Source organism: Dromiciops gliroides, chromosome 1, assembly GCF_019393635.1.
Source record: "Dromiciops gliroides isolate mDroGli1 chromosome 1, mDroGli1.pri, whole genome shotgun sequence".
Lineage (NCBI taxonomy): Eukaryota > Metazoa > Chordata > Mammalia > Microbiotheria > Microbiotheriidae > Dromiciops > Dromiciops gliroides.
Window position 1 is genome coordinate 264321251 of NC_057861.1, and position 25937 is coordinate 264347187.

The window sequence follows — 25937 nt, forward strand, 5'->3', positions numbered from 1 at the left end:
CAGGAGACCATGGTATTTCTCCCAGATTCGCCCCTTTTCAGGAATGTAACCTTTTACAAGTGACCTCACTGGGCCACAAATTCCTTAATCTGTAAAATGTAGAGTCTGGGTCAGTTAATCCCTAAGGTGAATTCTTTTTGGCTATGAATTCTAGGTAAAAAAAAAAAAAAAACAACTGACCTAGATCCCTGGCTCAAGGGAATTTCAGAAGCATTACACTTTTAAAGCCCCCTAGTACAGTGTATCAATGTATCTTGCCTTTATAGCATTAGAATTCCATGATCATTAGGACAAAATCAGTACATCTGATGTCACCTAAAGTTGTTTTTACCCGTTTAGGGTATTCATGATAATTCTGACCACTAGGTAACAAAAGAGTCTAGACAGGAGCTGCAAAAAAAAGAAAGAAAAAGAAAAAAATGCTACTTTTAAAAACACCACAGCCATTTCAACCCTCCGTGTCAGGATGAACTCTCTTGAAACAAAGGGGGAAGGGAACACCACTTATGAAGCACCTGCTAAAAAGGAAAAAAGAATGCTGAGAACGTCCTCCTTTCTCTATATCAATCTTACCCTCAACTTCCTATTAAAGAACAACAACACAAAATAATAAGTAGCAGGGACAATAAAGAATTGTGAAAGGTTGTCCCCTGACTGCCAAGAGACATAGGCAATAGAAGTCACTGGCAGGGGTAGAGAGGTAGATGGATGGATGGATGGATTGATGGATGGGTAGGTGGGTGGATGTATGTATGGATAGATGGATGAATAAACAAACAGATGGATGGATGAATAGAGAGAGAGAGAGAGAGAGAGAGAGAGAGATCTGGAAGTATATGATTGGCTCCCAGGATCAGTACTACAATGAGAACATTTTTGACTTGGCTCCCTAATATAATTAAAACCTCAAAACACTAAATCATTACAATCTTTTAGTCTGGTCCAAATGTGTGATTTCATTAGTGTAGGGAATTCTCAGTAGGAAAACTGTCACCACCTATGCATATCAACAATTCATCTGTAATTTGCAATATTAAGAGAATTTCTTGGAGCATCAACAGATTAAGTGACTTGCTAATGGTCACCTAGAATGTAGTGGAGGCAGCATATGAACCCAGGTTTTCCTGACTTTGAGGCTAGTCTGGTATATGGTTATTACTGTTATCATTCACATTATATCATTATAAGGATAGAGACTTTATATATAGCAAGGCCCCATGTGTTATGAAGGCCTCTCTACCACCTATAACACGGGCAGAAGTTTGGAGTATCTTAAAAGGGAGGCAGAGTAGATATCTCCAGCCTCTTCTCCCTCCACCCTTCTCCAAGAAAAATTTTCATTCCTTCCAGGAGGGGAAGTAAGTGAATGAAACAACTGTTTTTAGTTGAATAAAAGCATTAGATGTATATTAATCCTCTGTAGGCTCACAGAGAGTATCCTCAGTAGTTCTGATCCCTTCTGATTGGAGCCATGAATTCCAAAACCTTCACTTAATAAAGGGACCCAGGTCAAACAGAGAAGTCTTCTCTGGTTTCTCCAATATGGCCTTGGTTGAGTAACTCCCTCCACCAGCTCCTTCTCAACTTCCTCTTGTGTGTTGTCTTCCCCCATTAGATTATAAGATCCTTCAGGGCAGGACTCTCATTTCCCCCACAGTCTCCTCAGTGTTTAACACAGTGCCTATCATGTAGTAGGAGCTTAATCAATTTTTATTAACTGACTGACTGACTCCAGTAACAGACAAGGAAATAGAAATCATATGTACCTCATCTGGTTGCCATTTGATTTTGACCTCCTCTAGTCACTTTTTGAAAGTATTTCATTTTATATAGCTTGGAGATTATAATGACAGTGACATAGTAGCATAGTGACATCTATTAAAAACATTGTTCTTCATTTTTTTTTTATAGATCAATGTTCTACCTAGGCAATTATAGGCAGTTGTTCTATCCATGATAATGACCTTGTTTCTTTACAATTTAGTAGTTGACTTCTTCACATTATCTTTAGGTCTATATTTATAGCATAAGTGTTTATTGTCTGTCAGTACATGAAAGACGTTGAGATCATGATGTATACTTCTTTCCTCTAGGTTGTATTGTCTTGATAGGTATTTGGTAGGATTTTTTGCAGCGTGCAGTGATATGTTGCACAGTTTCTACCATTTTCTTGCATGATCTATATTGAGCACCAAGTCCAGACTCCCTAAGGAATGAAAAAGCTTTTATGGAGTACTTACTATCTGCTAAGAGCTTGGAATAAAAAAAATGGAAAAAATGAGAACATTGTTCCTCTTAACATGCTCACATTCTGAGAGAGACAAACATAAAAAGAGGGCTAATGTTCATGTTCAGTTTGTAGCAAATGGAAAGACTAGATAGTACACATTTAGGATCTTTCAGGAGCAGTAATATAACATGCAATAAGGCTTCAAGGACCATGGATATCAATGGCAGGACAGGTGGTTCCCAACTAAGAGCCTAGCAGGTCCAAAGGTCAGAGTAAAGGTGGTCTATGAAATGCTTCTATAAGAGGTTAAGATGTAGAAATTAAAAACAATCTGATAATGGCTATCCTATACCTTGTCTTAACTGGGCAATGCAATGAAGATTGGGTACCAGATAATACCCAGAGTTTCCTTCCCATAGAAAAGAAAGATCTATGGCTTCTCTCAGTGATGGCAGGCAGTGCTAGTCTATCTTTGAGCTGGAAGAGAAGAAAATCCCCAACTCACAGAGGAGCAGCTAGTAGAGAGAATTGATCCCAGGCATTGCTACCCTTCTTTATTGTTTGGAGGCAATGACATTTTCCTGAATTACTGTCATAAAACTCTCAGTTTCTACAAATACATCTGCTGTTGTAAAGCTCTCCATTTCAACAAATAAATCTGCAAGTCTCAAAATATTTATGTGACATGTCTTTGTCTATACTTTTGTGAGAGTTAATGTGGAAGTCACCTGTTATTAATTAAGATGACTTTGCTTGTTTTGAGGTTGCAAAAATATAATGAACTCTGGGTATCATTTAGTACTATATTTTAAAACATAGTAAAACCTTGATTAACCAGAGCAAGATTTTTAAAAATTACATTCAAGGAAACAGAGGCAAATTATAAGGAAACAAGCTTATATCAAGTATTTACATTTTAAATAACTTCTGCATTATACTCTAGGGTATGTATACATTTAATAATAACTTCTCTTTAGCATCTACAGCTACAGAATAATCACAACCAATTCTCAGAATAATGACTCTAAAGCAGTATTCACATTTTGTTGTACAAAATGAAGGTTTGGAGAAAAAAATTAGTATCTAAAAATATTTTTCCATATTTTAAAACCTTGACATTTTAATGGAGCCACGATCCCATCAATGTAACTACATCCTCAAATAATGCAGATTGCAATCCTCCCATTACTTCTCATCTGACACAATTCTTATCTTTGTCCTCCTATAAATCTCACACCTGGAATATACTGAAAATACTTGAACCTTCTTCTATAACTCTATGTTATATAGGTACCAATTTAGAATGCAGGTAGTTAGTTCATCTGTTATCCCTAACTCATAATGAATTATAAACATATTAAGACTGGCACTGAGACATGAGCCTAACTTGTGTTTTGAAGAAGGAATCAAAATCTTCCCTTTATAATGTAGTCTTTCTCCAGGGAGAGCAGGGGAGTTGTTACTCCTTGGATTCTATTAGTTCTGTTTTATAGTACCTTTGAAGATAAACTGGGTTTGAAAAGTACAATATAAATACTGAGTTGCTTTGCCCTGAATCTAAGGAATGAGAGGATTATTATAATTCAAGAGCTCTGAAAAAATAAAATGAGCCTGGTATTAGACGAATACAAGACATATTATTTTGGAGTGAATACTGCTGGGACTAATGAAGGTTAAACTTCAGTCCTGTTACCACACAACTTTCAAAGCCCTGAAGCAAATACTTATCTATTAATGTGCACATTGCCGCAGCGAATGAAATAGGGGTTGTGGAGTTCTTTCTTCAGGAAAACAGTAGTTTTGCTCTAAACCTGATAATTAGGAATTCCTAAAGAATTTATTTTTATAAGGTCTCTTCTTGAGTGTGAGCACTTACCTCATATTAGCATAAATAGGAATAATATACATATATCAACAAGAAGAAATGCTTTTTTGGGCACTCAAGATTCCATCCAACATTCTTTTAGATCATCTTTTCTTAGTGTATGAGCCTGGCCTTTTGTGAATTTGGATATGTGTGGAGGGGGAAAAGAGTTATAATGTATTCAGTTGATTTTTCGGCTTGGAAGTGATTAACTGAACTGTGAAACTAATTCAGGGATCTGCTTTGCATTTTTGGCAAATGAGCAAATATGCAGATTCCTGTAGAACAGATGTGCATGCCGGTCAGTTACACCAGTAGCAGTTCTAGAAGCAAAGGTTCCTTCAGCTGATGCTCCAATTAGTAAGAACATAATAACAAGTATATAATTATTCTGGGACCTGTTGAGCTTTCATCTGCTATCAATTTCACTTCATTTAAGGCCAATTTGAGCTGAACTCACTGTGAACTCTATCATTTAAATAATTGAGATCTTAGATTGGCATAGCTTTTGTGTTGTGCATTTTTTTTAGTTAGCCAGGAAATAGCCTTTAAAATAGTAAAAATTTATATTCCAGTGGTATTTTTATTCATTGTAAACCTTTATAAGAATTATGACATGTTATATATAGTACTTTCCCAGATTAGTAAATTAAATGCTACCATTGAAGAAACAACTCTGTAATAGGAATTGTAGCTACCATCCCTTGTATTTTTTCTTCATTTTTAATATCACCATGATATGCTGCTAATATGAAAACTGAGAATTTGAGGTGTCTTTGAACTCAGATCCTCCTGATTCCAAGGCCAGTACTCTATCCAATATGCCACCCAACTGCCCCTAGATTCCACCATTTCAGTATAAATGTGTACTATAAGGAAGTAGGATTGGCATTTGAGAACATGAAATCAAGAACTCCCAGAGGAAATCTGTGTTTGAGGCAACACAATTTCAAAGACTCTCAGGGGTTAATATTCAAGCTATCAAAAAAGAGAACCCACAAAATGGAAAATATCACCATTAAAATTCTAACAAAAAAGGGACTACAAAACATCAATACCTACTTATTTGTATGTCTACTTACTCATCTCTAAGAAAAATCTAGAAGAGTAGTTTGTACACATAAAAAAATATTCTTAATGTTCATATGAAATAGGAACACACAAGCAATTTTCTATAGAACACTATGTTTCACTGTCACAAAATTAACCAAGAAGTATAAAGGTTAATAAGATTCCTTGATAGATGAACCTACAGAGATAACTTCATTATACAATTATTTATACAATTACTAATATCAAGTAATGCATAAAACAGAGGTGCATGCTCACCAAAGGTGCTTATCACTGTCGTGAAGAAGAGTAAAAATGAAATAAGAATCCTCAGTAGAGTCTATTGCTGGTGTAATCTTTGAAACATCATAGAAAAAAATTGGGAGATGTGGGAGGACTAGAGAAAAACAAATATTTTGAATACATCTTTGAGCTTGATTTCAATTCATGGTAATATTCCAGAATTTATTGTTCAAGGATGATTTCTGATCATTCATCACAGCAGCTCAGGTTGAGAATAGGATTTAGATTTCTAACCTGCGACTTAAAATATAGGAATCACAGGCTCCTGGCCAGGAATGAAGCATACCCAGTAAAAGCTGATTGAAATTGAGGCTTGTATACTTAATCCAAAGAATTCTAAAGTGAAAAGGAAGAGTCAGGGAGAAAACTATTTATGTATACCCACCATGCTAGATAAATAGAGAACACCTATAATATAGCTACTTAATAGACTAATTAGACTATAAACTGGGTCCAGAATTGAATAGGTGAAGAAGAGCAGGTTGAATTACACTTTCCAAATGCATAGTATTTTCAGTGATCCTCAATGGTTATGCCATTAAAAAACCCTTATTCTTATAGCAGTATTCTACCAACAGTGCTATATACTTGCCAATTATGCAATACCATGATCACTGAAGAATAAAAATTACAAGTGACCCAAAGGACATTGGAGAGTACATGGTGATTTGTAAATAGACTGTACCCTGTTATCAACTATGACTTGTTGATAATAACTGATATAAAAGACATCATTTAGGGGGCACCTAGGTGGCACAGTGGATAAGGCACCAGCCTTGGATTCAGGAGGACTTGAGTTCAAATCCAGCCTCAGACGTTTACTAGCTGTGTGACTCTGGGCAAGTCACTTAACCCCCATTGCCCTGAAAAAAAAAAGATATCATTTAAGGAAATTATGATTAGGAAAGAAAGTGGGCTAGTCATGGAACAAAAACAAGAGATAACAGATGTACTGCATAAATGCAATCCTGATACCCACAAAATTTTTAAAGAATTAGGGCAATGTCTCCAGCGTGTTGTCTAGATCAGGGCTTCTTAAACTTTTTCCACTCATGACCCCCTTTCACCTGAGAAATTTTTATGTGACCGCAGGTATATAGGTATATAAAATTGGTATATATAACGTTTTACTGTTGCCCAATTTTTCACAACCTCCACACTCAGTTATGTGACCCCATATGGGGTCTTGACCCACAGTTTAAGAAGCTAGGGTGTAGATACTCTATGGAAGATTGATGGTGAAGTATGGACAAGAATAATATAGGAAGAGAAAGTGTGTCTGACTTGCATATATCAGTAAGAGGGCAGGGAATGATGGTATGAGGAGAGGAGGGATAATCAGAATATACTCCTACTCTCCCTTTAACTTGTGAGGCCTTGGAAATTTTACTTCATAATTCTATATCTTAGTAACTATGACAATGGAGATGAGGCAATTTTTTGTAATAGTTACTGTCAATTGTATTTTCAGTGGAGCATGTAGCAGGTTGGCAGGCTTCTATATCATTATGTGTTCATGTTGCATAAAGTATACCTATAGTGAATAAGTTAGTAGAGGAAATTCTTGGTCAGGTATAGGTTGGAATAGTTGGCTTCTTGAGTTCCTTGAAATTTTGTGCTTCCATAATGTCTTCTATATGCTCCTATTTGCAGACAGCATTGTGCCAATCTCATCAAGTCTCAGAATATTAACATAGCATGCCAGCCATGTAGCTCTGCAGAAGGTGACCTATCACACAAAACTACATATTTTCAAATCATCTTGAGACATGAAGTTCACAAACACTATAAACTTTGCCTTTGGGGTTTCAAGGGAGCAATAACAAGGATACTAGACAAGGCAGGGAAGTGCAAAGAACAAAACGGTGAGTACAAACCACATGTAGACAAGTGCCTGAAAGATATTTAGGCTCACAGAAATGCTGGGGAAATGCAGTAAGGCTAGCATAGGCCAGGCATAAAAGAATGCTATTTGGGACAAAGAAGTCTATAGGGTAACCCATCATTTCACAATGCCCACTACTCTGTTTTGTCCTGTATACTTCTTGTTCCAAGTTAAATTTACAGGCTTTAGGTGATTGCTTTGACTCCATTCCTATGCCAGCTTGAACCTGCTTAAAATAAGTTGATAACTGAATTTAATAAGGTATTTTCTTTTATGCTTTTAAAAATTATTATTTTTTTTTTGGTGAGGCAATTGGGGTTAAGTGACTTGCCCAGGGTCACACAGCTAGTAAGTGTCAAGGGTCTGAGGCCAGATTTGAACTCAGGTTCTCCTGAATCCAGGGCCGGTGCTCTATCCACTGCACTACTTAGCTGCCCCCTAAAAATTATTTTGACAAGTGGTCTGAAGGTTTTACCTGACTGCAAAAAAAGGTATAAAAAGTGTGAGCATAGAAGCAGCTAGGTAGCGCAGTGGATAGAGGACTGGCCCTGGAGTCAGGAGGACCTGAGTTCAAATCTTGCCTCAGACACTTGACTCTTACTAGCTGTGTGACCCTGGCTAAGTCACTTAACCCCAATTGCCTCACAAAAAAAGAAAAGAAAAGAAAAGAAAGAAAAAGAAAGGAAGAAAGAAAGAAAGAAAGAAAGAAAGAAAGAAAGAAAGAAAGAAAGAAAGAAAGAAAGAAAGAAAGAAAGAAAGAAAGAAAAAGTGTGAGCATTACGCCTCAGAAATCAGCAAATGCTACAAATTAGCATTTGATTATTTTATTCTTTTTTAGACTTTAAAAAATGTTAATAATGCAAATTAAACTTATGTGTGGGCATTTTTTTCCAAAGAGCTGGTTGCTAAACATTTATCAGCACACCCTTGCTACCATATCATCAATTGAACCTTATTTCTTGTGGAGATTTGGACCATGTCTCTTTTCTCAGCAAAGTTCCTTTCCTCAGGCCCATAATCTCAAACCTTACCCACCCCACTCCCAATTCCAAAAGTGGGGCTTCAACATTGATAAGGAGAGAAGAATGGGATTACTATGTGTAGTGGGACAGACTGGAGAAGCTGGACTCAGTGTGGAATCTTCCCATATATACCACGGATCTGTACCCAGACTGAACTGTGAGTTTAGAAAGCATTTATCTAGAAGTTTTTGAATGAGTGGTACTGTAAGCAGGTACAGGATTCCCATAGGATTCACATGTGATGGTGCCTAATGAAATCCATTGTAAACTCAGCTAGTATTGTGCAACTAGATAGTTAGTATCCATCTTCAGTGTAGACATTTTCCCAGATTTCTGGGTGTGGTTTCAAATTGAGGACAAATCCCTGAAAGCCCCCTGGGACCTACAACCCCCAACACAAAGGTAACTTCAGGGGAAAATGGTCATAAGAAAAAAGTAATAATGGATAATTTGCTGAGATCGTTTTATCCACTAGAAGAAAAGTTAGGGTGTATTAGCCAAGTTCCTTCTACCATCATTGTTATTTGCAGCACCATTCAGCTCCATTGCTTCCCTCTGCTTCCTGTTCCCTATGTTTCCCACCAAGATATTCTATACCCAGGAGGCCCCATATAGTTTGTCCAGGACCTACCAATTCATTTATTATGTCACTACAAGAAGGTGTTTAATGTCCTAAGAAGGACCGGATCTCTGTTCATCCCCCATTAGCCACAGGCAACATAAGATTTTCCACATGCTAGGATTTACATTTTTCAAATATAGCATTCCTTCTGTCATGCACTTCCGTCAGTAGAATTCCCTTAGAGCAAATGAGGTGCACTGCCTCTAAAAACAATCAGAGAGCATCTCCTAAAGAAACATATAAAATACGTCTGGCACCATGCACAAGAACACACAATAAATTTCCTTTGATAGCCCTAGTTTTAACATCCTCCTCTCAAAGAGGCATTTAACATTTTCCAGCCCTCTGAACTGTTTGAGGTGTTTGTGCTTCTTTCTCCAAAGACAATCTTTTGTGTCTGGTGTTCCTTACTGAGCTTGATGCAAAAAGAACATAATGAGATACCACTGGCTCTAGTCATTTTTTTAGGAGTGCATTTGCTTAAAGGATTGGGATGAGAAGGAGCAGCTAAGTGGCACAGTGGATAGAGCACTGACCCTGGATTCAGGAGGACCTGAGTTCAAATCTGGTCTCAGACACTTAACACTTACTAGCTGTGTGACCCTGAGCAGGTCACTTAACCTCAATTGCCTCACCAAAAAAAAAATTATTTTGAGAAGAGGTCCATAGATATCTAAAATACTATTAGTTTCAAGGTAAGAGAGATCACTTCTGGCTAAGGTGATCAAGAAAATTCCCATGGAAAATATGATATTTAAGCAGGACCTTAAGAAATGAGTAGGCAGTGACTGTGATTCATGTTCATATGCCCTATATGTTATCTAGCTGACTTTTGTTTAGACTGTTAAAATTCAAAAATTAAAATGTTTATGCAAATAAGAAATGAGTAGGCATTGGACAGGCAGAACTATGAAGAAGGGCATCATAGGCAAAGGGAATAGTATGAGGAAAGTCAAGGAGATGGGAAACGGGTAGGAGGGACTCCTGAGTAGTTTAGTTTGTGGAATTAGTTTGATAAATCTGTGATCTCATTGATGTGGATGCCTCAGTGATGCAGATTGAAAACCATCCATATTCCCTAACCCTGTTCAATTCTTATTCATGACCTGCATATCTTTCACTAGTGTTTACCCAATGTGCTTGGGGTGTGCTTCTTGACTTTGGCTGAATAGCAATGGGGCATGCAAGAATCAGTTTCTCACCTCATGACCAGTCCACCTTTTTTCTGGTCATACATCTCTTTCTCCTGACAGATTTGGGGATTAGTGAGAGAGTCATGTGGAAAGATAGGGATTGGAGCCAAATTGTGGAGGACTTAAATGCCAAGTAAAGGAATTCATAATTTTTCCTGATAATTTCTGTCACTCCAACATATTATCTATCTCTTAAAACTTTTGGTCATTTACAAATTTGATAAGCTTACCATTTGCTTGTTTGTTTTTAGAACCAAGAAAGCATGAGGTGACCTTTCTGAGATTTTGAAGGTCAGATTGGAGTCTGGAAGTTACCTCTATTCATAGATTGCTTTTAGATCATGTCAATCAATGGACTTGAATGAGACCAGCCAATTAGCTTGGAGCTATGTGTGGGGACTGCCCCTCTTCTAGTCCGGCAGAGAGCTTCCACTCGAGGAGACTCAGGATCCCTCTCTTTTGTTCAGGAACAAGCTCATGGTGGCAGAAGAAGCAGGCCAAGATAGACAAATTTGCTAACTATTGGAACTTCATATGTTCTCTCTTGGATAGCTAGGTGAAGGCAGTTTTCCCTCTCTCTCTCTTTGCTAACTTCTAATATACTTTAATTAATGCTTAAAAGCCTAAACTGTTGCTGAATTTATCAGTAAATCTTAGCTAGTGGGGGGGGGGGGGGGCAGGTAAGGACACACATTAAATTTTGAACAGAATATTGTTGTTGTCATTGTTGTTGAGTCATTTCAGTTATGTCCAACTCTCTATGTCCCTGTTTGGGGTTTCCTTGGAAAAGGTACTAGAGTAGTTTGCCATTTCTCCATCTCATTTTACAAATGAGGAACTGAGGCAAGACTTGCCCAGGGTCACACAGCTAGTAAGTTTCTAAGGCAGCATTGAACTCAAGTCCTCCTGTCTCCAGGGCCAGCATTCTCTCTTCTGTGCCACCTACATCATCAAAAAAAAATTAAATAGAAAAAGGTTAAATACAGAACTCTGCAACATGCCATTAGTAGACTTCCCTCCAAGTAAACATTGACAGAACACATTAACATTCTTTGGTCTTGTGTTCAACAAACTATTAAGTCAAGTCATCAAGCATTTAATAAGTGCTTAATAACAGCCCCAGTCCTCCTACCCTCAAGGAGTTTACATTCTAATGGGAGAAGACAACACATAAAAGAAAACTGGAAAGAAAGAGTAGAGGGAAAATCTAGAGCAGAGGGTCAGAGGAAAGAAGGAGTAACCATAGCTGGCCTGAAGATTTTCCTAAAAAAAATAGGGTGGGACAAAGAGGTCTCCCAGAATAAGAAAGCTGCATGAATAGGGGGATTTCCCAGGATTTAGAAGGCTGCTAGAGTTTAATTCACCTAACTGTGTTATCATCCCACCCACATTTACTCTTGCCCACAAGGCAGTAAAGAGAGGTTTTGTCCAATGCATTGCTGAAATCAAGGCACAACGCTGATAAGAGTACATTAATTGCACATAGTAGGCATTTGATTCATGTTTGTCAAATAAGCAAATTTGCTGATACTTCTTTTGGACTTTGGGTTTCATCAGTGCCAATACTCCCTCCACTGGTGTAAACTAATAATGCCTGGGAACGTCTGGTATCAATTTATGCTTTCTTAAAAGTCAGCATGTTCCTTCAAGGTCCTTCAAGATCAGTTCATGCCATAACAACCTCTTTTTCTCTTTCGACAGAGTAGTCTCCTAGGGAAGAAACACTTCTCTCAAGAATTTGAGAAAATATCAGGACTGCATAGATTGTCCTAAGTATAGTTAGTGACAATGATTGTTAGACCCTAGGGTGCTAGCTCTACTCTAAAAAAGGACACAATTATCTGTGAAAAATAGCACAATAGCCTCTGACTGTTTTATATCCTATTGTGACCAATAAAATCCAGGGGTTGATGGAAATGCAGCTGGTCAGAATGGTCAAAAGGAGGGTGCTGTTTTGTCAGCTTAGTATAGACTGCACTGAAAGAGGAATAAGACTATCAGCGATGTCAGAAGGGATGGTCCTAGAATGCCTCCTTTTAATACTCAGAGTATTCTAGATCTATTCATGTCTGAGTAGCAAAGAGAAAGGCAACAGTAGAGGAAATGGGTAGCTATGCCGGCAGTAAGCAGGCCACAGACAGAGTAGAATAGGAGTTGGTAAATGAACTACATGCAACTATTACTACTGAGAACCACATGGGAACAGTTCTGCCAGCAGTGGGTGGGGAATGGACGAAGCAAGTGTGAGGAAGAGGCAAGCTGACCAGATGAGAGCATCCTTGCCATCAAAGTGAGTGGAGGACCATGAGACACTAGAGAAGCACTCTTCCAAATAGATGGGAGAATAACTGACAGGAGGCCACTTGTATCAAAGATGCCTTCCTCTAGAAACTGACTTTGGGAACCTATTAGGTGAGCACGAAAATGTACTCAGTGTACATGTCATAGATTATTGTCTGCCTGTTCTTATTAAAAGCTTTCTTTTTCAGTACATTTGGCCAGTGTGCTTGTAGGGGAGAGGACTCTGGGACACACAACAGGACAAATTTCCTCAGGAAAGTTAACTGAGGTCTTTTGTTTGTGTGTTTGTTTTCCTCTGAAACACAGGTTTAAATGGTTTGGATTTTCTTTAGTTGTTCGAATAAACCAAAAGTGACTATAGATAGAAATGCAAAAAGAAGGAGAAGACGAAAGAGGAGAGGGAGAGGGTGAGGCAGAAGGAAAAAGAGAGGGAGGAGGAGGAGGGAAAGGAGAAAAAGGGAGATGAAGATAGTAGAGGAGGAGGAGGAGAAGTGGGAGAGGGAGGAGGAGTAAAGGATTGAGGGAGGGAGGAGAAAGAAAAGGAGAGGGAGAGAGGAAGAAAAGAAGGACAGGGAAAGGGGGAAGTTAAAGTAGAGGGAGGAGAAAGAAAAGGAGAAAGAGGAGGAGAAGGAAGAGAAGAAAGAGGAGGAGGTGGAGGAGGAGGAGGAGGAAGAAGAAGACAAGAAGGAGGAGGGGGAGGGGGAAGTGGAAGAGGAAATGGAAGGGGAAGAGGGAGAAGGAGGAGGAAGAGAAGGAAGAAGAGGAGGAGGAAGAGGAATTTCAGTAAAAGCCATAGCCAGGCAGGACAACTTTGAAAGAAATATGTTGAATTTATTATGTTCTTTTAAAATAAGACATTTCAAGATATATGAGACAGATTTGTGGTTTCATGCACACACCTCTTTTTTCATTTCCTCAGTGTGTATGGAAATATGCATGTTTGATGACAATGTTTCTCAAGTACATAATAACAAAAGATAAAAACATTTACATTTTAAAATGTCTATGAGTGAATAATAATTACCTTTGCACCCTTCATACACACATATGCTTTTTACCTGATCCTTTCTTCCTCCTACTCATATCCTTATTCTCCCATATTCTTGGCTTTTAGTATGTGCTGAGTTTCTCTGGTCCCCCACTGGGATAGAGAAGTTTCTTTTCCTCACTGTCACTATCTTAGAAGAGGAGACATGTGCATAGAGAATCTCTGAAGAGAGATGAAGATGCAAAGCATTTGTTTATTTGTTTGGGGTATTTTTGGTGAGGCAATTAGGGTTAAGTGACTTCCCCAAGGTCACACAGCTAATAAGTGTCAAGAGTCTGAGGTCAGATTTGAACTCAGGTCCTCCTGACTCTAGAGTTGGTGCTCTATTCACTGTGCCACCTAACTGCCCGCAAAACATTTTTAAAAAAGGCATTATGCTATCATTAGTACACTTCACATTCAGAGCATTTGATGAGTTCACATGGAAATGTGTGACCCTGGTCAGGTCACTTAACCTCTCTGAGCCTCAGTTTACTCCTCTATAAAAAATGACATAGTTGGACTCAATGGTCTCTAAAGTTCCTTCCAGATCTAAATCTATGATATCAACAAGTGGATAGAACAATATAAAATATGAGATTGTTGTTGTTTTACAAGGAAACCATGAGAACTCTTTATGGATTTCATTTATTCTTCTACAGGTGAATCTTTCTACTGAAAAGCATTCCTTGGCTAAATATATCAAGACCATAACCAAAAATGGAAGAGAAATGGAAGCCTCTTTCATGAATATTTCTTCTGTGTTATTACATAGAGCACATAAGAATTCACAAGATTTCTTAAGGTTAAAGATTAAGTTTCCATTTACAGGAAATCAGATTTAATGCGATTTTGAGCAGAAGTGGTAGTATTTCCCCTTAACTAGAACCATCATTCAAGGCAAGAAGACATTTTAACATTCCTGGCTGAGATTCATGCCCCTCAAGAAACACATTTGATGTTCGATCATTTTCTCTTGGCTGTCCACATCCCAGCCCATCTGTTAGGCTGGCATGGAGCCTATATACAAGGTAATAAGCCAAGTTTCAATGGGGGGAAAAAGCAATGCCAAGACAGCATGGCTCCAAAAGTATATTTCTCAAAGTGGCAAGAAATGCCATTTCTCCCTCTCCACAAGTTTTCTCCCTCCTGGACAATCAATTAAATAACAATTTTGGCTTTTTTTTTCTAATTAATCACATGTAAGGTAGGTAGGAATACTTCCATTTATATTGTGACAAAAGTGCATTTTTAAACTAGAAAATTACCCCCTTTTTCAGAGGCCAAACCAGCAAAGTCAGTCCAGCTCAGTCTCTCTCTTTCTGTGCCTTACTTGCAATCACAGGAAGAAGAATGTTGCCCCTCTGCTTTCATCAGGCTTCTATAACCCTTGTGCTAGCAGGTGCTAACTTCCTTCAAATCTTCTCCAATGACTGTCAGGAGCAACAACAGAAGGGTTCCCTGATACCCTTATGCTGATTTGTACTTAGTGCAACTATACTAGGCTTCATCAATATATAGTGTTCTGGGTTTTTTGGTTTATTTTTTGGTTATTGGTTTTGTTGTTGTTGTTTTATTTTGGGTTTTGGTTTTGGGGGGTTTGGGTTTTTTTATTTTACAGGGCAATGAGGGTTAAGTGACTTGCCCAGGGTCACACAGCTAGTAAGTGCCAAGTGTCTGAGGTCAGATTTGAACTCAGGTTTCCTGAATCCAGGGCTGGTGCTTTCTCCACTGCTCCACCTAGCTGCGCCTAGTGTTCTGTTTTAAAGTTTGCAAAGTGTTAAGGCACCTCATGGAAATACATATTATTTAATATTGTGTAATTAATTATGTGTAATATGCCTCACATGTGGCATGTGGGCCCATCTCCCCTACAAGTAGCAGAGGGGGGAGAGGGGTCATCATTGTGTGGTTTGAAGGGAAGCAGGATAGATATTTCTAGCCCCTTCTCCACCCCCACCCCCACCCTTCTCCAAGAGAGATTTTTACACTTGCTAGCAGAGGAAGCAGGAGGTTGGGCTGGGGCTGGAAGCCACTCTTGTTATCTTCAGAGAGAGGAAGTACTGAGCTCTAAGTCTATCTCTTTTCTCCCTTAAATAATTTACTCTATGAGATATGATCAGGTTCAAGCTATCTTCTGATCATTGTTTCTCATTATTGGAAGAAAAGGGGAATCCCCAGCTTTATATGCAAGACTTGATTCCTTTCCCACCAAATACTAATTACACAATGAGCACTCATAGCACTTAGCCAAGAAAACCTATTTATCCAAACTGGTAGCAAAACCAAAATCAGAAACATAGGACAATATATAACAGATGATAGAGAGTGACAGAGCTTTCCCATAGGAATCAAAGTAACTCAATTCAATCAAGAGAGAGTCATAGATCTCGCCCAAGACTAGACTCCCTGGGGGCAGCTAGATGGCGCAGTGGTTAAAGCACCGGCCCTGGATTCAGGAGTACCTGAGTTCAAATCCGGCCTCAGACACTTGACACTTACTAGCTGTGTGACTCTGGGCAAGTCACTTAACCCCCATTGCCTAAAAAAAAAAAAAAAAAAAAAAAAAAAAAGACTAAACTCCCTGAAGTCTCCAGTATAGAACTTTAGATAAAGGAGGAGAACTCTTGATCTTCCCACACCATTGATTATTATTTTTTTTTGGAGGGGCAATGAGAGTTAAGTGACTTGCCCAGGGTCACACAGCTAGTAAGGGTCAAGTGTCTGAGGCCGCACTTGAAGTCGGGTCCTCCTGAATCCAGGGCTGGTGCTCTATCCACTGTGCCACCTAGCTACCCCTCCATTGATTATTAATAATCATTTCTCTCACTCTATTCCATGTCCCCCTTTAGACATCACAGCATCATAGATTTAGAGCTAGAAAGAACCTAAGAGAACATTTAGTCCAACCCTGTCTTTTTTGCATGTGAGAAACCAAATACTAGAAAGGTTAAGTGTGGTAAAAAGTTTTAACAGTCGGTTAGCGATAATGGAGAGATGCCAGTTTTTCTTTAAGGACCACCCTTTCGGGGAGGAGACCAACAGCATGAGCTACGCACGCCAGTCGGCCTGCTAGCACTCCACTTCCAGGGTGCAAGCTTAAAAGGCAAGGAGAGAACGGAAGTGAGGGCTTTTTCCTGCTCTGCTGGTGTCCTGAGCGCACTGTACTCCAGACACTGACTGGAGTTCAACTCGGCCCAGCTCAAGGTTAGCAGCAGCATGCGCTTGACACGGTCTCTCTCTCTCCCCAAAGGTGGCCTTGGGTTTTGGTGAGTTTTATACGGAATATAGACTAAGTTTAGACTTAAGACGATTTGTTTTGTATTTCTACTTTCCTATCCCTCTAATCAACATCACCTTGTAACTACCATACAATAAAAGCTCTAACTAGAAAACCAGAAGCTTCTTCCATTTACTAGTCTGGGAGATAAATTAAGGGAAAGGTTAAAGAGGGGAGATTTATGATATAATATCCAATTTTAAATCTCACATAAGCAATTTTACAAGAGGCAAACATACAATAAGTAACAGAAAAAACATGTGAATTCAGGACCTTTGACTCTAAATTTGATACCCTTTCTATTGACCCATGGACCAAGAAGCAAGTCAGATCAATAATAGGAACTAAAGTAAAGTAATGGCTGGAACAATGTCTACCCTATTAGGTTATGAATCAGATGTTAATTTTTAATGTCAAGTTGGAGTGGGACAAGAGACCCTAAGAAACCCAAAGACTCTAACCCCCAAGGAATCCTTAAACTTTAGACACTAAAACTAAAGATTCCAAAAATGACAAAAAACAATCCCTGTTTCCCACCTCAGGAATGTGATGTTGCCAGGACACATAGACCAGGGGTCACATATATCCCAGAATGTTTAGAGACAGTTCCAACTATGATATAAACACCAATAAGAATACCAAGGTCTGAAAGGGTGATAGGCAAGTTCCATACATTCAAGATTTAGATTTCTTGCACATCCGTAGGAAGTGTGACTATACTCATCACTCAACCCTCCCCTTCCCAAATGCCCTCTCCCAGTTATTTTACAATCTCCTCACTTAGCACAAAGCCTTCTTTGTCTGAAACTGTATATAGGGTCAACTCTTTTCCTATTCAGAGAGGCAGTTTCCATTTTACAACTGCCTCCTGGCCATGTGTTCCTCTCTCCTAATAAATCTCTCTATTTTACAAGGTTTTCTATGGGCCTCCAATTGTTGGGTGAGCTAGTCCTCCACACCAGCTCCCATAACAAAGTCAAGTCAACAAGCATTTATTAAGTACCTACTATGTGCCAGATGCTATGCTAAGAACTGGGTATGTCATGAAAGGAGAAAAAATACCTCAGTCACTGGCCTCAAGGAGCTCACAATGTAATGGAGGAAATAACATTCAAGCAAGATGTATAAAAGATAAATTGGAGATAATCTCATAGGAAAGGCACTAAAACTAAGGAGGACTAAGAAAGGCTTCTTATAAGAAGGTGACTTTAACTGAGGCTTAAAAGATATGGGGGCAGTTAAGTGGCTCAGTGGATAAACCACTGGCCTTGGATTCAGGAGGATTTGAGTTCAAATCTAGCCTCAGACACCTGACACTAACTGTGTGACCCTGGGCAAGTCACTTAACTCTCATTGCCCTGGGGGGAATATGTATATATATGGGGGGCAGCTAGGTGGCACACTGGATAAAGCACCAACCCTAGATTCAGGAGGACCTGAGTTCAAATCCAACCTTAGAAACTTGATATTTATTAGCTATGTGACCCTGGGCAAGTCACTTAACCCTCATTGTCCCGAAAAAAAAAAAAGATACCAGAGAAGTCAAGAGGGCAGGATGATAAGAAAGGATTTAGGATATGCATGAATCCCACTCTCCAAGTTCCTGGGCTCCCACAAAAGCAGAGAAACATGCCCTACTTGTCTTAGGTAGAAAAGGCAGCTTTACAAAAGGGCAATTGTGGGGGCAGGAAGAAAAATCAGAGAGAAGCTGCTATGTGCATCTTATTAAATTTAAAGTTCTATATCAATACATCGCAGGTGAACTAAGTATTATACCTGGAAACTATGTGTTACGGCACTCTGGGGGAATAGAACAAGTGTTTTAGCCCTTTGTTGAAGAACACACATCACAGCAACTCTGATTTCTTGATCCCTTTGACTAGATGACTGAGATACTTGGGAAACTTTAAGAGGAACTGAGAAGAAAAGTTTTGACTCTGTATTATTTCTGTCTCTCTTTGTCTCTGTCTCTGTCACTCTCTGATGTTTCCGTCTATCTATCTGTTTCTATCTGACTCTCTCCTTCTTTCCCTTTCTTTCTCCCCATCCTCCTCCTTTGGGCCCTGCCTGTTCAGAATTCATCTAGCCCTTGGACTTCCTGCCTAGGCAGAGGGATGAATTTCTCTCCTATCACTCCCAACCTTGGCAGATGGCCATAATAGTTCATAATAGCAAATAACATGCTTGCCTTGGTGATCTTAAGACTGAACCTCATGGCCCTCACCTTTCTTCTTCTGTTTTACGTTCCTTTCCCTAAACACAAGTTACCAAAGCATTTCTGAGAGGCATACATTTCCAGCCTTGGTAGTTACCTCATGCAATCAAAAGATTGGGACTTTCTCAGTCAATGTTGGCTGCCCAGGGGGAAATACTTACTACTTCTGGGAAGAGAAGATATATCATTACCAGACAAAAGTACCAAGAAGATGGGGGCAGCTTGGTTCTTGTCCTTCATGCTTGAAGAAGACCAAAAAGACATCACTATATGGACATCAAGGTATGGTATGTCCAACTGTTGCTCCTCAGACCAATATAAGCTCAGAAGACTCTATCATGAGTTGGATACAAATGGTCCATATGAACATGTCTCTAAATTTTAGCATCTCACATTTCTTTTGAACTACTGCAATTCTGTTTTGCTCACAGACCACAGCAATTTTTTTGATGTGAGTATGCCATGCTGGGTGGTCCTGTGCCAATGTCTCCCATGTCTCACAATCAATTCCAAAGTTCTTCAGAGAGATCATGAGAGTATCCTTCTGACCTCCCTGTGAGTGCTTGCCTTATGTAAGTTCTTCATAAAATAGTCTTTTAGGCAAATGTAACCTTGGCATTCAATCAATGTAGGCAGCCCCATTGGCATTCTCTGCAGTAGAGTTTGAATGCTTGGTAGTTAAGCTCAAGAAAGGGCCTCAAGGGGCAGCTAGGTGGTGCAGTGGATAGAGCACCGGCCCTGGATTCAGGAGTACCTGAGTTCAAATCCAGCCTCAGACACTTAACACTTACTAGCTGTGTGACCCTGGGCAAGTCACTTAACCCCAATTGCCTCACTAAAAAAAAAAAAAGAAAGGGCCTCAATGTCCAGTATCTTATCTTGCCAGGTGATCTTCAGAATTTTCCTGACAATTCAAATTGAAGGGATTTGTTTCCTGGCACGGCACTGGTATACTGTTGAGGTTTAACAGGCATACAACAATGAGGTCAGCACAACAACTCTGTAGACCTTCAGTTTAGTAGGCAAACTAATACCTTGTCTTACCTATACTTTCCTTCAGAGCCTCCCAAACACTGGGCTAGCTCTAGAAATTCATGCATCAACCTCATCATCTATATGTACATCCCTAAAAAGTATACTTCAATGGTAAGTGAATTTATCTACAGCCTTCAAAATTTCTCCCTTTGTTGTATCTGATCTTTCCACATATGGATGGTGTGGTGCACACCAAAAGAGGAAAACCTCTTTTTTTTTTCTTAGTGTTAATTGTTAGGCCAAAATTAGCACAGACAGCAGAGAATTGATGGGGCAACTTAAAGGACTAAGAAAGCCCAAAATGTGCCCATTGATTGCCAGAATATCTGGATTTTACAAATTGATTAGGAAATATAGATTCAAGGTAAAAATGAAATATCTGCTCAGCAGTTTCCCAAAGTTCTTTTACATTTGTGGAAAATATAATAGCTATGACAGTTTCTGGTCCTGTTTTTAAGAATTTGCTAATGCATGCTCATGAGCTTTTTGTGTTTTAAGCATTTCATGGTGCAGTAGAGGAAATAGGTATTTCATACTTAATATCTTCTTTGTAATTTTTATGGTGCCAATTTTAAATATTTTTATTCTCTAGGACAAAATTGATTTCTACTTATTTCCAGTACTGACAAAGCACCATGTTTTTCTTTTCTCTTCCTCTGTATGCATTCAAGTATTCAGAATGCCCAAAATTTGCACAGCCATGTAAATATGATCTTAAAATTGCTCCTGATTTGGCTACAAATGTGAGTCCTTCAGTTTTTGAACAGCTGTGCAGAATCATTTTTGGACATGGCCAATATGGGAATTTGTTTTGCTTGACTATGCATATTTGTTACAAGTGTTTTGTTTTTCTCTCTCCCCTCCCCCTCCATTGAAGGGTAAGGGAGGTGAGAAGGAAAACAAATAAATGCTTGATAATTGAAAAACATAATTTTTTTAAAATAGTAAGCACTGTGTGGAATGTTCTCTCTTCTGGTACACTTAGTAGACCTCTTTAGTGGCAAGTACAGAAGAAGAACTTCTGAATGAGACTACACCACCAGCCGGTAAACCACCAGTCGTTCCTCCTGACATACCCTCTGCACTATGATGCAACCTAGTAATGATGTGGCTACAGACTTTCTTTAATTCTTTCTGCTGGTAGTCATATTCTTCCTTTGCAGCAGCCTTAATGAGCCAATTAATTATTTCACTATATTTGTAAAGAATCTTTTATTTGTCTTCACCACCAGTTTTTCCAAAAGATTATCTCATTCTCCACCGTAGCCATCATCTTGAAAGCATAATATTCAGGTGAATTCTCAGAAGACACCTTGTCTCTCTGCTTCTCATCTTCATCCTTATATTTCTCAACTTCCTGGACCATACTCTCAAGGTTTTCTTTCTCAGAAAACCTTTATCATTGGTAATGGTGATCTTACTCTTCTTGTGTACACTTATTTACAGCAGATACATTGAGGATAATAATAAGTGCCATGTAAAGTGTTCTCTCTTCTGGTGAATTTAGTTGACCTTTTCAATGATAAGTCCAGAAGAAGAACTTCTGGATGAGACTGTTCTACTACCTTGGTGGAGGCCACCTAGGCCACTTCAATCTAAGGAACACCACAGGGAGGAGAGAGAAGTGACAACTAACAGTAGCAAGTCAAAACCTTAGATTTATCCCCAGACAATATGATCATCTGGATAGCTACACCATAAGCAATAGCCTCAGCAAGACTGATACATTGCAGATGTCCTGCAGAAATTTCTGGATCTTGTGGAGGCAAGTGGAACCACCCACCAAGACAATTTCATGGATCTGTTACTTATCTAACTTGCCATATCTTAGTGCCTTTTCTGTTGGATCCTTTGTGCCATAGAAGAGGTTAGCATTCCACACTTCAAAATGGGGCATAGAAAGCAATACTTTCACAGGGAGTGTCAATATCAGTATTGGTCTAGGTATTGGAAAAAGATGGTGCAAACTGCACATTCATAAGAACTACAGAGGTGGTAGACTGCCTCCTTACTCTTACTCTCACCTGTTGCATTGCTGTGCATGTGCATAATATTGTGCATCATTAATGAAATAATTGATTCAGTTCTCAAAATCTTTCCCATGGGGCAGCTAGGTGGCACAGTGGATAAAGCACTGGCTCTGGATTCAGGAAGACCTGAGTTCAAATCCGTCCTCAGACACTTGACACTTACTAGCTGTGTGACCTTGCACAAGTCACTTAACTCTCATTGCCCCACAAAAAAATGTCTTTCCCACAACAAGTGGATGTCCCTATTTGTAAACTTGTCTTCAAAGATATCATCTTAAATGAGGGGGGTAGAGATATTGAAATTCACAATTCTGAGGTGAAAGATCAACACATTTTTCTAAATACCAACCAATCCATTAGCGACAGTAGCAACAAATGGATTATTGATGATTTGGAAGACATTGAGGGCAGGGATGGTCTCAGTATCTTTGGTGGCCCAATGGCAGGAGTCATTGAAGTACGTTGGTACTGTGACCACAGCATTTGTAGCAGTATCTCCAAGATGAGCTTAAGTGATTTCTTCCCTTTGTGTCAAGACTAAGAAGATATTTCCCTTAGACAGAAGCTTCATGTCAGACTATACAAATGTATCATCAAATCTGTGATCAATCAGATGCTTGGCATCAAAAGTTGTGTTGATGGGATTCTTTGCAGTATCATCAATCAAATATTCTATGTCAGTAAAACAATGATCCTGTTTTCCTTGATCATTGACAATGATATCCACTTTCTCATGATGGAAGGCTCACACAGGAATAATTGGTGCCAAGATTAATGAAAACTGTGGATCCCTTCAATGACTTTGCTAGGGCTTAAGGGTCATTGCTGACCAATGAAGAGTCACAATGACTACTGCTATACTAAGTCAGCTGCTTTGTAAATTAAGTATGTTTTTCTTGACCCTATTAATCCTTTTTAGGAATGTATCTAGACATGGAACTAATCTTTACTGAGAGTTTCCCTGAAAACTTGCACAGTAGGCAACAAGCCAGAGAGTTTAAGAAAAATCTGACTCCCTCTTTTGAGAGGTGAGGCCCATGACCAGGTTGAAATTAGCCTACCGTATCTCAGAGTCAGAGTACTTTTTCTGAGAGGGGAACTCTTAGGCTATGGGTGATGTAAATGTGAGCTATTTTTATTGTTCAGCTTTGGTTGCTAAGCAAAAGGCAGTATGATGTAGTGGAGAAAACGTTGAGTGGAAATTGAAAGACATAGGCTCTAGTCTAACTCTGACACATACTAGCTGTGTTACCTTAACAAACCCCTTAACCTTTACTAAAGCTCAGTTTCTTCATCTTCAAAATACTTTTTTCATGGTCTTAATGTGAGAATCAAAAGAGGTAAAGTGTGAGAACACACTGTATAAACCCATAAGGTGCTATATAATGTGAGTTGTTATCATTATTATTATTTTGAGACTTCAGAAGGCTCTCAAGGTAATCCTAAGAATGGCAAGCAATAAAGGCAAAGATCTGTTATTCATCTGTCCTGCTTTCTCTTCAGTACTATCATGCTCTGGCTTCAGGAAATCTGTTTCTTCAATAGCTTTCTCTTGCCTCTGAAATTTTCTTTAATTAGCACTGCTCTCTCCTGTTTCTCCTCCAGCCTATTTGACCATTCCTTCTTGTCTCTTTTGCTAGGTATTGCTTCATGTTACACCCACTAATAATGAGGTACCTCACACTCTGTACTGGATCCTCTTCTTGTCTCTATACTATTTCACTTGATGATCTAATCAGCTCCTGTGGTTTCAATTATCATCTCTATGCAAATGATTCTCAAATTTACTTGTCTAGTTCTCTCTCCTGAGCTCCATTCTCACATCTCCAACTGTATTCTAGACAGCTTTAACTGGATATCCCTCAGACATCTCAATCTCAACATGTTCAAAACTGAACTTTCTTGTTCTAAACTTCCCTGTTACTGCCAAAAGTACTACCATCCTCTAGATGTGTACAGATGTTCAGAGACTAGTACCTCTAGTGTGAAGGCTGTTAAGCCCTTTTCAGGGCTGTTTTCCACCTTAGGTGTCCACCAACCAACCAATTATCAGTTATGATTCCAAGAAGATGTACCATGCACAGTGGCCATATTCCAGTAAACCCTCTTGGCAGATGACTAAACCAGATTAAGGGTAACCAACAGGCCTCAAATCCATCAGTACATTGGGGGGGGGTTCTATGCCAAGCATGTGAAGATTTCCCCAGGTGGAATGGGTAGATGTGAAGAGTTTGTTTCAATGGGCTATGAAGGTCGTAGAAGCAAGTGCTATGGAGCTCTTAGAGCTTGGTTAGACTTTGAAGACACCAAGGTCATCCGCTGCATCTTGTGCCATTGCAAGTTATCTTGACTTTGTCTTGCAACTGGACTTTGATGATTCTGGAAGAGAAAGTGAGGCCAACAACTTCACATAACTCTGCCTCACTTAAATCCAATTTATGTGTAAGTCAAAAGAAATCACCCATACTATTTTGCCATGTTCACCTACTTCAAAATCCTTTAGTGACAGACAAGTGATAAAGCAGCATATGCAGATATACTAGGGGCTGTAGTCACAACCCTGCACATAGGGTTGTCTTCTCACTGTACTGAAGCAGCAGTGGGAAGCCCCCTGAATGAATAAGCAGCCTTTTTAAGGACCACACTGCTCATCTCCTACTATGAAGAAGGGGCTAGAAAAGGTGCCCTAAAAATTGTCTTCTTCACCTAATTCTGGCCTGCTTACAGTGGTAGGCAAGGATCCTACTCTGCAGTGAAAACCCAAAAAATATATGAAAACTTTTGTGAAGATGATCCCACTCACCAGTTGGTACGAAGAATGTGCACATGCTTATGGACAACAAGAAAGCTGGTAGACCTGAAAGATAAACAGCTTTGTTGGGAGAAAACTCAGTAGGTATTACATTCAAATAGCAGCCCTGAGTGAAATAAGGCTAGCAAATGAAGGCCAACTTACTGAAGTAAGAGCTGGATGCATGTTTTTCTGAAGTGACCAGTGATGGGGAGCACTGTGAAGCTGACATAGGTTTCACATTCAAAACTAATCTAGTCAACAAGATTACAAGCATCATCAGTGCATATGCTCCCACTATAACAAACCTGTGTGAGATCAAAGAAAAAATCTTATGAAGATCTGGAGACCCTCATCATCAATGTGCCAAAAGAGGACAAGCTTATAATTCTGGGTGACTTTAATGCTAGAGTAAGCATAGACTATCAGTCATGGTAAGGAGTCCTTGGGAGGAATAGAGTAAGAAATATCAACAGTCACTTACTCCTGAAGATTTATTTGTCTCATGATCTTCTCATCACCAGCACTATCTTCTGTTTACCTAAATGCGATAAATCTTTATGAGTGTACCCTTGAAGAACATATTGTTATTTAATAGACTGTTCTGTTTTGAGGAGAAGAATCAGAATGAGATTGATGGTGATGTGTGTTACAGAGTGCTAGACCAATCACAGATTTATCCTCTCCAAGCTCAACATTCACATTCACATTCAGCAAAAGCAGTGGTCCCAAGGCAAAATGACTACAAGAAGACAATGTTAACAGATTAGACTATTTCTTCTTTCATGAATGTTTTGTTGCTAAATTGGAGGGAAAGATGAGCCAACACAAAGCTGACAATAGTAGAGCAGAAAAAGAGTGGTGTACAACACCACATTTACTCATCTGGACCAGAACACTCACAAGCATCAAGACTGGTTTGATGAAAATAATGGAGAAATTCAGAAGTTGCTAAACAAAAAATGAGAACTCTGCAGTTTACCAGCACAATAGTTTGTCTCTAAAAATGCAGCATTTAACTCCATTAAAAGCAAAATGTAAGTGAAGCTTAAAGAGATGCAGAACTCTTGCCTCCATAAGAAAGCAAAT